We start from the raw sequence: 12,532 nt of genomic DNA on the forward strand, positions 1-12,532 counted from the left end.
GAGATGATCTTCAGACCAAGCCTCACAAAAGTTATCCCATGGCGTTTTGATTTTCTAAACCGTTTGTCCGGCACAGCCAATCAAAATCGGCAACAAAGCAACCAAACAGGACGTTTGGTCAAATCTCAGCAAATCTTTGAGATATCAACACCAAACTTGGTATGTCACGTGGAAGACACTACAACATGTTACCATGTGCAAAGGCAACTTCATACCTCTAAAAATGATTGATATAAAGCAAATTGAATTTATTGCTAATGCTAAAATAATGCTTTACACATCCGCCGGCCAAAAACTGATACTCTGATTCAATCACTAGTTCATATGAAGACTCTTGAGAATGTTGAGTACACAATATTGAAACATACATGCTTGGCTAATTTCTAGGGCTGTTTCCCCAAATCCTCTCTCCCTTTGCTCCTGTGCGCGCGTGCTCCACATTCTCACACACACAAGGGGCCAGAGCCCCTTGACACACGCATGCTTTATTGAAATTGTGTGCTGACCAAGCCCCCACTCATTCCTTGGCTTGAAGTGAAGGCCCTTGTGGATCTTGATGGTATTGCATTTCCGATTTTGTGTGCAATGGTAAAAAGTTCTCAAAATCCTGAAACATTGATAGTATAGGCCAAGAGTAACTACCACACCACACATGGCCCAATATCACCCATAGGTGACGCTACAGGCCACGCCCTGATACACAAAGATACAAGGCTTTCTGGAATGGGTAGGCTCACCAAGCCCCCTCCTTTCATTCCTTGGCTTGAAATAAAAGCCCTTGTGGATCTTGATGGTATTGCATTTCAGATTTGGTATCCCATTGGTAAGTCTACAGCATGGATTTTTCTACACAATGACAATTTGTAAAGAATATACATTTTTCAATGGTTTGCAATGTTTGGAGGAATCCGCCATTGCTGCTTGCAGCTATATTTTAACATACTTGTTGGTGTTATTTTTTCATTCGAATTTGGATGGGTAGTTAATAACACATTATTCTGTGGTGTGGCGAACTTAAAACTCGTTTTCAGGTCCACTTTACAGGATCTTTAAGGTCTGTACATGTTTAAAATTGGGTGCTACCACTTCATTCGTTTCTGAGGGGAAACCAGATAACGATCATTGCAAGAAATTCTGTCCACACTCAACCGATCTTGATTGAATTAAGGTTAAGAAATAGGCTCATATAAATTGGCAGTGACATTATCAACAACTGTAGGCTATTTTGTAAGCTACTGAAAAAATAACTATGTTTGTATACTATATCATTCACATTTCGAAAAAGGTATACATTTAAGTTCGCCAAAGTTCCCACTAGATGGCAGTGTGAGAGTACAAATAGTAAGGGCAAAGCCTCTGGTCAATGTGATGGGTATACCCAAGGATAAATTGTGGCGCTACAGCAAGCAAAATAACATTACAACAAAACAGGTTAGGAATACACAGGGTTGAAGACAGCTGGACAGTACACAGAGTAGCCTTATTCAAGAAATAAAACATGTAATACCCATGGCAATATAGAGTAATATCCAACACAGAGAATGTACAAAATACTTTTAATGTAATTGAGAGTAAATGAAAATGTACAGGGTCTGTTTTTTTCCCCCTGGATAGGGATGGGAACCTATCAGTAGTGGTAGTGGTTCCCAACCCTGGTCCTCAGGGCACCCCTGTCCTGCGTGTTTGAGATGTTTCCCTGCTCCGACACACCTGATTCAAATGAATTGTTATAAGCAGGCTTTTGCAGAGCTGGTTAACGACCCATTCATTTGAATCAGGTGTGTTGGAGCAGGGAAACATCTCAAACATGCAGGACAGGGGCTGTATTCGTCGTAGCTCGCTAAGCGGTTTAGCGAGCTAATTTTCAGGCTAAGATAAAAAAAAAACGCCCCTCTTTTTGGTTCGTGGAAGCAACTTTCGATAAATCACCATAGTAACATATCAATTAGCACTAACCTGCTCCAGAGCAGGCTAATGTAAGTGTAGCTGGATAAGCTTGCCACACCCCCGGAAAATAACATGGCAGCTCCCTTTTTGAGAGACCCAGTTTACCAAGGAGCTATATTTTAGTTCGATTAGCTTTCCATACCAATAGAGTTCTTCGCGATTGCCAAGATCCTTTATTTCACACGGATGAGTTCTTGTTTGAGCGATATCGATTCAGCCGACAAGGACTCATTTATTTGCAAGACCTTCTCGGGCCGTACATTGCATATATCACACGCCGCAGCAAGCTTTATGCTTTATTATTAGCTTATGCTGCTGTATGTGAATATGTAACGCTATGTTTTACGAAATGTCTTGTCTTATCTGTTGTGCCTGTGCTTTTTATATGTTTCACTGTGGGAGAGTGGGAAACGTCATATCGATTCCTATTTATGTCTTGACATGTGAAGAAATTGACAATAAAGCTACTTGAAACTTTAACTGCTTCAGACTGCATAGCCTTGAGTTTTTTTTTGCGTCAGGTAGGCTATAGGCTACATTTGTATACAGTATAGGCGATGCAGAAAACATTGGCAAAGCCGCAGCATGCGTTGCTGTAAGAAAAGTGTACTTGGCGCTTAACCAGCTGATGAATCAATTCATCATATTCCCTGGCCATGTCCCAGTCAATGAAATCAAAGAGGGATTTACACATAGGCCTACATGCATATACACATGATATAAGTGCAGTAGCCTACATATATCCTCATAATTGTCTATGAATTCGTATCAATTAGATACTCTTTTGCCTTGTTTTTATCTAGCCTACTTATTCTGAAAGAGTTGAGATCATTATTTTCGCTAGCAAGATCTCATTCGATTATTAATTTCCATTAAGCCTATACCAGCAGGCACAGTTAAAGAAATGTGATATGATTGATTGGGGTAATGAGGCACTTAAGATGAGCCTATACATTTCCCCAAAACTTTCACATTTAGCTTATCGGCAATTTTTTGCCAAGCTGCTTGTCTTGCTCTGGCAGCGGTGGCGGTGTTTGACTTAGCCATGATAATATGCTTATTGTCTTCTTAGAGATTCATTATAATAGTTTGCTCGGATGGCGAGAATCACCGCTCTCTCTTTCGTCTTTTCCGCCATCATACCGTTAGAAAATCACGGTTTTGGTGATCGACCTTTCCTGCCTTTTGAAGTAGGACGTGCACGTGCAATTTCCCTGATAAGTTTAGCCTGATTGAAATTAACCACATGATTTGAATGCGGATCAGCCGTTGACGAACCGATATTTGTTGTTCTCACTCATCTCGCTAATGTTAACGGGCTAAAGGGACAATTGATTAATTTAGCTTCAACCCTTACGACGAACGGGGCCCAGGTCTATAGAGGATAGAGACCTGTGTTATGCTGGGTACACACAAAAATATTTTTAAAATCTTTTAAGATTTTTTTAAATGTGAGAGACCACAAACATGAGGACAAGAAAATCCTATATTTAACCTTTTTGATCCTATAGTGTGTGGTGTTTGTCCTCGGGGTTCGCCCCACACATCATGATTTCTGAGCGGCTTCGACGTTCTTCCGGGCAAATTCGGTCACTCTTAACACAAGTCCCATCAAGGGAAAATCTGATAAAATAATCTGTAGATAATCGGGACATAACCTAGGATTGTCGGGACATTACCTAGGATTGTCGGAAGGGGGAAATCGGCCCAAAATCAGCCCGATTATCTTGTGGTGTGTACCCAGCATTTGTCAGAGCATGTTTGAACGGAGTTGTAAATTAGTGGAGCAAGGAACAGAGTGCCATTAATTAAACCTGAGCAAGGAACGCACATTATTAATGGCCCAGTTTCCCAGACATAGATTAAACCTGTAGTCCTAGTCCAAAAGTAAGAGAAAAATGACTAGGCTTAATCCATGTCTGGGAAACTGGGCCATATCGGCTCTAAGAACAAATACAGTATGTAACAAATGTGAACAGATTTAATCTCCATGCCGCTAGTTGCATTACAGCACCTTTGGCCAGATATCTGGTGCATTCCTTTGCCTATTTGGTAGGCTATTGAATGTTTGAATCCCCTCTGACCATACATGGGGCATAGCGCACACATTTCTTTTTTCACTCACACTTTGGTGGTTGTAAAGTTTCAGCATAATACTTTTTCATGCCAAAACGAATCTTTAATAAATGTGTATATGACCTTTCATCAATTATTTACAATCTCCTTGCATGCTCTGCGCTTGGAGTCATTATAGGCTATGTTTGCATTCATCCCTGTTCCCCAGTCGAGGTGCATCATTTTCGTAAAATGAATGACACTGAATAGTTTGTCATGAAATGCTTGTCTTAAATTGTCTCAAATTGTAGGCCTATGTGTAGGCTACAGAGTCACATATATTTTATGCATAAAGTTGAACACGTTTATGAAATGTCTAAAGTTGGCCAATTTTGATTATGTAGGCCTATCTTAATATTCTAACCCAAGGGGGTTAGTATATTATGCAGTGTATATAATGCACTGTACATTTAAACATCAGTTCTTTGCTTTTTTCTAAACTGTCGGAGGCCAAACACACCACAAAACATGGCTACAGCAAAATATAGGCTATTGACTTGACTAGGAATTAATTAGCCTACGCAGTATAGAGGCTTAATTATTATTATTATAACATGTATATATTGCATATTTCCGGTACAGCCAGAGCTCACCTTTCTCTACCCAGAAGATGGACTGGCCACGTTCCCAAAGGCAAACACGTGCACGCTGGTGCTATACTTACCTGTGGGCCAGACTTATGACAACTTTAAAAGAAAGGTGGAGCTTGGAATAGGTTAGAATAGGTTCGGCAGATCTGTTTGGGGAGGGCTAAATGTAGTCGTAAATTATTGAACACATGAATGTATTTTGTTCTGTTTAAATGTATGGATTTCAAAGGCGTGATACTCACCTTCGAATTTGTTATGTAGCCTATGTGATCTGCTGATCCGTTGGGAGGGCTGAATATAGTTTGTCCTACATGTATCTTATTTTCATAGTTACATAATGCAATAACATTAAACACAAACAAAATTGTATTTGGTCTGCTCATCTTTATTACATTGACATGATTGAGACTGCTTACTCATTCCAAGGCCTATCGACAATATGATTACAACAGTTAAATGATGTGTGTGTGCACTGTATTTAAGACAGGACATTGAGGACCTGATCAGTTCCCAAACTGTCTCTATCTCCACCCAAAGGATTGTGTGTTGCCTGAGGTGTTCCAACTGTTCGTCACTTGGTTGAAATTGGTTTAGAGGAACCACAACTCTGTAGCCAGTCAAAGGCAAGTGCAGCCGCCCCCTGGTCGGCCACCCCCTGGAACTGGCTGCTCCAAATATACCTTGGATACCAGTCTGATGTTGCAACTGTTGTGTCAAGACAAGCTTGCACAAAAATCTGATATGGGGACATGTATCTGGCAGTCCTCAGTAGGTGGTGATTCCATTGATTGCAAAACAATCCAAGGTCACGTTTTATACGAGGCAGGTAAACGAAGTGAAGAGCCCAAAGATGCCTTTCGTTGTTGGCAATAATGATTCCTTCATTTTCTCTATAGATATGTAAACAAGGAGTGGTAGACATCTGTTTCGAGTCTTATTGTCAGGTACACATAACACCACAAAGTCAGACAGGGCACTGACATTTTTGGGACAAGTCAATGCAAAGCAACCTGAAATAACATAATAAGTACTTAGATTACATCTATGATAAGCTAAAAGAAATGATAATAACAAATTATAAACCTCCTAAATATACAAAATAGTATACAATATATTAGACCTATAATACAGATAATGACCTATACTAACCTTAGACCTATACTAACCTAAGACAAGTGGGGTACAGTTAGTGCAATATTGCTGATAGTGCAACCAGTAGCTGAAAGTGACAGTGTGTAAAGTGACTAGTGAGAAATGCATCAATGTAAAGTGGCTAGTGGTGGCCTGCCAATGATAAACTCAGCAGACCTGACCACACTGTGTAGGACCTTGCGTTTTTTTTGTCACGCCTCTCCAGACATCGCCCCACAGTCTTTCAATGCGTTGATTATGAGTGCTCATCCCTCTTAAAGCACTCCCTCGGGTTGATCCTCAGAAGACATCCATGAAGAGACAAATGGCGTTTTCCCCTCCATAGTCACATCTGACTCTGGATGGGACACCAAACTGGGCGACTCCTTCCAAAAACAGGTCCATTACAATGTCACTTCTGTTGTTGTTAGAAGCCTTCAGGAAAACCACCAGTCGGCTGAACCCATCGATTCCTCCATGGATTACAATCCTCCACCTAAGAGATGAAGGAAGGGAAAATAAAAGATTTCACTTGCACATCTTATTTTATAAATAACAAAAAATATATAAATGGCTTGAATGGAGCTAAAATGATTTGTATACATTTCTGCGCAACATGTTGGGAGTTTAATAGAAAGAAAAGTCCTAACCTCTATTGCATTCATGTGAAGCAGAAAATCTCATTTTCAATTCAAAACTCATAAAATAATCAGCTTGTCATTGGCTAGGGACACAGTTAGGGACACAGTTAGGGCAAAAGAACGAATCACAGTAAAACAAGCCACTTACTTTATGAGCTTGTGGTTGCCATCAAGATGCCACAGCGAAATGGACTCTGCCACTCGATATGTTCTCCTCCGAAGCCTGTGGGAAATACTCCGAATAGCAGCACCTTCAGATCAAGAGCATCATCTGTTAGATCCGTGTAGCGACCTCTAAAAGATAAATTTGTACTGTCTATGGAAATGTATACATATTAGAACTTACATACATTTTTTTACATTCATCCCTAGTAGTAACTCTAAACAAAACAATGCGTTTAAGAAACAGTGACAAGGCAGCTATGTGTTAAATGCGCATTACATTTTTTTTCTCCAAAGATATGGGATATGAAAGAGTTCTATCACAGTATATCGATTTCTTTATTAAATGTATAGAAAGGGTAATTCTGCAGTGTTTTTGTCTTTGTAAAGAAAAACAAAATTGTGTATGGCTCAGTGAGAAAGGGGTTACATTATTCAGATCTCTCCTGAACTAGTCCTTCAATTGACACATACCGTCACCGTCGGTTCACTGTTCTTCTTGAGACACCCAAGATCTCCGCAATCTGTTTAGCAGAGAAGTTAAAGGACAACAACATCTGCAACTGCTCTTGGGCGATTTGGTAAACCGGCCTTCCTCCAGTCTGTCCTCCCATTCGAGGTACGGTGAAACCAGAAGCAACTGCAGTTCAAGAGAAAAATGTTAGAGGCATCGTGTTTTGAATCCTGCTTCTTCAGATTATGTTTAATATGACAAGTACATTACCAGGTTGTTGTTGTTGATCGTTAGCTTCTCGAATTAACTCGCTAATGAGCAAAAGCATCTCATCAACCACTTCAGATTGAAGCAGTCGCCCTCTGCTCCAGCGAACGCTCGTCGCCATGATCCCTAACCTGTTAGCATGACAAAATATATTAGTGGTAGGCTAACTACAACAAAGCTTGTTAAACAACTCTTTGAGATTGCTGGCTTCAGTAACTAACCGCATTCAGTAACGCAATATTCACAGCCTTAAAGGTGACATGACATGCTGTTTTTGGATGCTTTTATATAGGCCTTAGTGGTCCCCTAATACTGTATCAGAAGTCTCTTTCCCGAAATTCAGCCTTGGTGCAGAATTACAGCCACTACTAGCAGTCCCACAAAGAGCTTTCCTCAGAACGCGCTGTTTTGGTGTCTGTAGCTTTAAATGCTAATGAGGAGCGGAGGGGCGGCACCATGCGCTAATGTTTACAATGGATGTATCGCAACGGCTGTAGCCCGTTGCTGTAAGATGCCTCGAATTTGCCCATTCTCATCTGATAACCCTGGTTTGCAGAGGTACACACTCAGTCATTTCAATGAGGGGAAAGGCGGATATCGCGCGCGCCATAACACCAACAGCAGAACGGTTATCCAAATAACAAAGAAGTGTACAACACTCACGTTACAGCATGTGTATTCACACACATACTTGATGCTACCTTTACATTAGCAACAGTAACTCAGCTGTTAGCTGCAGAGCTAATGTTACAGCCACATTCTAAGGGTAGCAAGCTAGGTAACCATATACAGTAAAGCTACAAAATGATATAGCGTTAGTTAACTTACTTGTTCCGAGGTTAGTAGCTGGAAGAAGGAGAGTTTTTACTGATCCAGAATTTAATTTCAACAAGGCCAGTTTTGTATTAGCTCAAGTTGAGGAAACAGTCGTGGCTGAAGTGTTTGGCGCAGACATACAAAACAAATGCGCCTACAACAGAAGTTGTGTAGGCGCATTTCCAGAGAAAATAAAATGAAGACACTGGGTCTTCAGAGGCTCGGATGAAGGAACTGTAAAAAGATTTTTGTTTTCCTTTGTACATCCAAACTGAGGAAATGTAATGCTTCGTTCGTTTGCAAGCCATGATGTCTCTCAAGGATAAAAACACTTGCACGGTTGTAGCTCAGTTTCTTATGGGCGGGCCAGATTCTCTGGGCGGGCAAAGCAGAGAGAGGGGAGGTAACCTCCTCCTTGTGACGTCACAAGGAGGAGATTTTCAAACAGAGCAATTGAGCCTTCATTTTCTCAAAGGTGGAGAAGAACACCCAGGGCTTGGTTTACACCTATCAAAAATTCTAGTCACTGGGGGACCAAAGGCAGGCTAGGGGAACTCATATTAATGTTAAATAACCTCCTAAAGTGAAGTTATCATGTCATGTCACCTTTAAGGTCTAGTTTAGCGGCGTTAATTTGATCTTGCTCATTATTAAAGAGTTAGCACTACAAGTGTGTTGACGAGAAGTCAGGAGCCCAGGAGGACAGGACTAGCCAAACAGCTATACAAAACAAGTAACTTGGCTTAACGTTGCTAATTGATAGCTTACCTGGTTAGAATAGTCTGTATGGAATCCTGGTCATCTGAAGATAAAAGTCGAGTACATTCTGCAAAAGTCTGGGCACAATTGTTCAGAAAGTTTGTGGTCGTCATTTTCTGAGCTCTGCCTCCACCAGAATTCGAAATCACACACAACGTGTTCGTCTTCTTTGGTTCTTTTAATGGCAGTTAGCAAACAAGGTAGGCCCTATAGGTGCATCACCGCCACCTACTGGACTGGAGTGTGATACCGGATAAACCGCACAAGTGGCTCTCCCCCACACAAATGGACTGTCCCAAATACTAAATGATAGCTACGTAAGAACCCACATGATCACAGTAGGACTACGTACAGCCTAGCGCAGACACTACATAAAAAGGGGGGTGGCTATGTTGACGCCAACCAATAGCATGGAAGCATAGATGGTACAAACATGTACAGACGTTAAAAACGGCACAAACGAGAATTCAGATGTTTTGGCACAGTTGGCCTTCCATATGATAATGCTGTGGGACACAACGCAAAGCGCGACAGGTGGTCACCCTAGTGTCAAGGGGCAGGATGAGTGTGCACGCGCTGTGGAGCCATTCAATTGAATTCAATCATATATTGACATATCAAGGTGAAATTGCGTATGGTACTTCAGAATTATGTCAACTTGAAGGCACTAACGTTTGAAAAACCATCAGTCAAAATTATATTTGATTTATTAACACAAAGATATTGTGGCAATGTGGACATTTACATAAATACACTTCTTTCAGCCATTTTGTATTGCATTCCTTATTCAATTTGACCCTAAGGAAAGACATGTATTCTACAAATCTGTAACAAATTTAAAGTCGATTGGATCTATGGTTCATGAGGAGAAGGGTTTTGAAGGTTGTACCAAATGTGGACGGTACAAGAAAATTAATAAGTGTGACAATAGGGTTAGGGATTGGGCTAATGGGGCGCTGGAGAAATCACGTAGACTTTGGGCGTGTTTTATACATTACATTGATGCATTTAGCAGACGCTTTTATTCAAAGCGACTTCCAAGAGAGAGCTTTACAAAAGAGCATAGGTCACTGATCATAACAACGAGATAGCCCCAAACATTGCGAGCAGCCAAAACATGAAACATACATGGTGGAAAACCAAATAAGTGCCAAAGGGAAGAACCAAGAGCTTGCAGTTAAACAAGTTACAATTGAACAACATGAAACTCCCCACAAGAGTGCAGAGTGTACCTGTAGAAAAACAACAGTCTTATTTTTATAGCGCCACCTATGGGCGTGCATGGGCCACTAGCCGTCTGGGAGTAATGAGTAACCTGTTGTATCATTGGGCCAAATTGGAAAAAATCGGGTCCAGGACTTTTTGAGCTATTGGGCCATTTAGCGGAGAAATATAATAATAAATATAGCTGCAAGCAGCAATGGCGGATTCCTCCTTCAACATGACAAAATGTTGTAAAATTGACATAATAGTTACACTGGGATTAACCAGAAGACTTGAAACTGTAATTTCTGTCATAAAAAAAATAAATAAAAGTTTATACCTTTGCCTGGATCAGAACTCACCATCCTTCGCACATTAGCACTGCGTCTGATCCTACTAAGCCATTCGCATGCTTAGACATTTGATTGTTCAGTTTTTGTATCAGGAAATAAGACATTTCTCCAATGGCAAGCATTGTCAGATTTGGTTAAAGTTCAAACAGCTGTAATTTAGTCCTATTTGAATATGGGACATAAAAATGGGACAACGGGATGACTGGGTTGCTGCTGTAAAGAATAGCTTACTCGTAGTGCTTTAAAAATTTTGTTTGGGGTGCCATAACTTGTCATGGAAGGGATTTCAAATCATGCCTAGCATCAGTGGCGATTTGTCCTGGCTTAGGTTACTGAAATGAATTTGTGCAACAGGCAAGGGATCCACCTGAACAATCAATATACTTCATTAAAGCTAACTCGGTTGTGAATCTGACACTACCATGCATAGACTCCAAGTAGCTAGCTACTGTGGTAAACCTGTCTTGTTTTGCAGTGGCTTACACAGTCTCGCTAAACAGATGATCAGTGTTGTTATGGGCTCAAATAAATAAACTCATTGCTATGTTTTACAACCGGAGGATTGACCGGAAGACTAGAAACCGTTCTGTCCAACAAAAAACAAATTGCCTTTGACTGGTTTTGAACCTACAACCCTACGTTTACCAGCACAACATCTCATCCAATTGAGCCATTCCCAGATCTGGACTTCGCCATGTTCAGTAACTGGATAATAAAATAAGGCAAGCATTGTCAGATTTGGTCCAAGCTCAAACAGCTGTAATTCAGTCATATTTTCACATATCAAGGTGAAACTTTGCAGGGTACTTCAGGGGGGTGTCACCTTAAAGTCTATTAGGTTTGAAAAACCATCATTCAAAATGACATTTGGGTAACACTTTATAATAAGTCAACGCTTTTTGGCATTTACTAAGTGTTAACTAATAGTTAGTTAATTCTTTATAAAACATTTTGAAACATTAACAATACATTATTAAATAGTTAATAATATTATTATTAAACACTATGTTGATCATTAATACACACAGTTAAATATTATAGATTTTATTCATAATACAATTCATAAGGTGTTTGATAACTGCATTATCATACTTTATAGACAGCTTGATAATATAGTTGCAAACCAGTAGTTTAAAAGGTGTTAGTGGTACATGAGCTGCTATAGAAAGCATTAGCAAATGGTGAACAAACCATTTACCTTTACAAAGCATGAGTAAATAACTAACAACATATTTACTTATGTCTTTAATTAATGTACGCCAAGTCGAATACATTATGTACACCAATACTTAGCAGATATCTTAACAACTATTTTATAAAGACTTACTAATGATGCAACTTCTGATTAGTAATGCAAGTTATAAAGCATTTACTAACTGTTAGTTAAGGCTGTTGCGTGACCTAATCTAAAGTGTGAACTATCTATGCCTTATTAAACATTTATAAGTTATTTATTAAGGTATTCTTGTCCATTCTCGAACCTCACATTCACAAAGGCTGAACATACGTTTCTCAAAAGGAAACAGACACAACACAATGTGATGCACAAAATTACTATTTTATTGAAGTAATGACAGGCATGTGTCTTATTAACTACTTAGCTCTAACGCTACTAGCCGAGAGTGACAGCGGTCGATACGTTAAAACCTCAGTTTGATATTTCCCGGCATGACCGAACGGTCGAGGTTATTAAGTTGTTTATTATATGGCATTTTTAGCTCTTTTCATTTAAAACATGTCGTTTTGTTCAGCTCTACTCAAGTCTTCTCACGGTGTGTTTCAGGTGTTAGCACCTAGCAACCAATCTGAAATCTGAGCAACCAAACCTAGCAATCTGCCTAGCGCTTGTCGTTTATCTCTCTGTGTTCACACTTTTCTGCTCTTTTAGAAAGTTAAGAATTTCCTCGTCACTGTTGATGTCTTCATTGTCATCTGGATAGTAAAACTCCTCGATCTCGCTCATTTTGAAGATGACATCAGCGGAGGGCAATAAGAATACGTATCAGACCGCAGATGAGGTCAATACGCGCATAGATATAAAGACTTAACCCTCGTGCTGCCTTCGGGTCACATGACCCAAAGGTTCATAACGAA

The 12,532-nt window shown here is 40.0% G+C and overlaps 1 long non-coding RNA gene across 2 annotated transcripts; it reads right to left on the reverse strand.

Annotated features, from left to right (window-relative positions):
• Window positions 1-5,032: 5,032 nt before the first annotated feature.
• LOC134014289 (uncharacterized) lies at window positions 5,033-9,331 on the reverse strand. Of its 2 annotated transcripts, none has more exons than XR_009929031.1 (5): window positions 8,892-9,331; window positions 7,311-7,438; window positions 7,061-7,226; window positions 6,434-6,675; window positions 5,033-6,279 (listed from the first exon to the last, which is right to left on the reverse strand). It is a non-coding gene; the product is annotated as an uncharacterized LOC134014289 (long non-coding RNA). The 2 variants fall into 2 exon arrangements; XR_009929030.1 differs by having other exon boundaries at window positions 6,434-6,740.
• Between the last annotated feature and the right edge of the window lie 3,201 nt (window positions 9,332-12,532).

Source organism: Osmerus eperlanus, chromosome 2 (genome assembly GCF_963692335.1).
Source record: "Osmerus eperlanus chromosome 2, fOsmEpe2.1, whole genome shotgun sequence".
In the NCBI taxonomy this organism is placed as follows: Eukaryota; Metazoa; Chordata; class Actinopteri; order Osmeriformes; family Osmeridae; genus Osmerus; species Osmerus eperlanus.